Here is a 1,216-nt window from a genome sequence, read left to right as displayed (position 1 = left end):
TCGGTCTGCGGACTCAAGGGTCCTGGGTTCGATTCCGGTCAAGGGCATGTACCTTGGTTGCGGGCACATACCCTGTAGGGAATGTGCAGGAGGCAGCTGATCGATGTTTCTCTCTCATCGATGTTTCTAACTCTCTATCCCTCTCCCTTCCTCTCTGTAAAAAGTCAATAAAATATATTTTAAAAAATATATATATACATTTATATTTGGATATATTCGTAAGAATTTTCTTTTTTGTTTACTTATTTATTCACTCCTATATGCCCTTCTTTTTAAAAGTGGGGCCTAGAATTTCATTGCCAGTATAAGCCAAATTATTAAATTATATCCTCCGAGTTTGAAATCTAAGTTTTAACTTCTTTCCATGGTCTTACAGCTGATTATATACTCTTTCATTCTAAGTTCTTTTTATCCTCTTCAGTTGCTTTGCAAGAGAATTTGCTTTGTACCTTCACGTACACCACCGTTTCTGCAGTTATGTATTTGTCAGCAAATACTACTGTATGCATTGTAATAAAAGTTATGTTTATAGAATGCTTACAATATCGCTTCTCGGCCTTTTGGCTAAGATCAAGTGTAGAATGCTTACAATATGTCAGGCACATATTTTTGCATAATTCTGTTTTAGGAGACAGATAACTTGTCATATTTTTCAGAGGAATAAACAGGCTCAGAGAGCTCAAAAGGGTATCCTACTGGTAGACCTACTAGCCAAGACTCTTAAGTCTTAGGTTTAGCTGCTTAAAGCTCATGGGGTTTTTGTTGGTCTGTCCTTTTGTTTGGTTTACGTGACTGTTTTTATGATATACTACTTGTGTGGCTGTTTTCATGACATAGAGATCAAAAGTGTAATGTTAGCTTGACTTCAGAGACATGGTTCAAGGTCCTGGTGTAACATCACCAATAATATCAGTTCATCTATGACTTATTCTCATAAGCTTGCTAATACATTTTAATTACACCTGTTCACCATGTGTGCTCTCTGCCTCAAATTGTCATTAGATTTTTGAAGGCAGGCATATCTCCCTATAGAACCTAGTGCAGTGCTACACATCCTAATTCATCAAAGAATAATGTTGCCTAACTGACATGAAGACTCCAGAATGTGTTCTTGATGATGCACTGAAGGCAGCACAAATGGGTTGTTATCCTATATAAATGTTTAAGTCAAGAAGTATGGAGCAAATATGTATTGTAGCCCTCCGTCATTCCCTCT

At 37.0% G+C, this 1,216-nt stretch overlaps 1 pseudogene; it reads left to right on the top strand.

Annotated features, from left to right (window-relative positions):
- The first annotated feature begins 544 nt into the window (after positions 1 to 544).
- Positions 545 to 696, top strand: LOC111825288 (annotated as a pseudogene).
- Positions 697 to 1,216: the final 520 nt, after the last annotated feature.

The sequence above is a fragment of the Myotis lucifugus genome, unplaced genomic scaffold (assembly GCF_000147115.1).
Source record: "Myotis lucifugus unplaced genomic scaffold, Myoluc2.0 scaffold_20, whole genome shotgun sequence".
NCBI classification, from domain to species: Eukaryota; Metazoa; Chordata; class Mammalia; order Chiroptera; family Vespertilionidae; genus Myotis; species Myotis lucifugus.
Note: the sequence above shows the minus strand (reverse complement) of the source record. Positions and strands in the feature narration are given on the sequence as shown.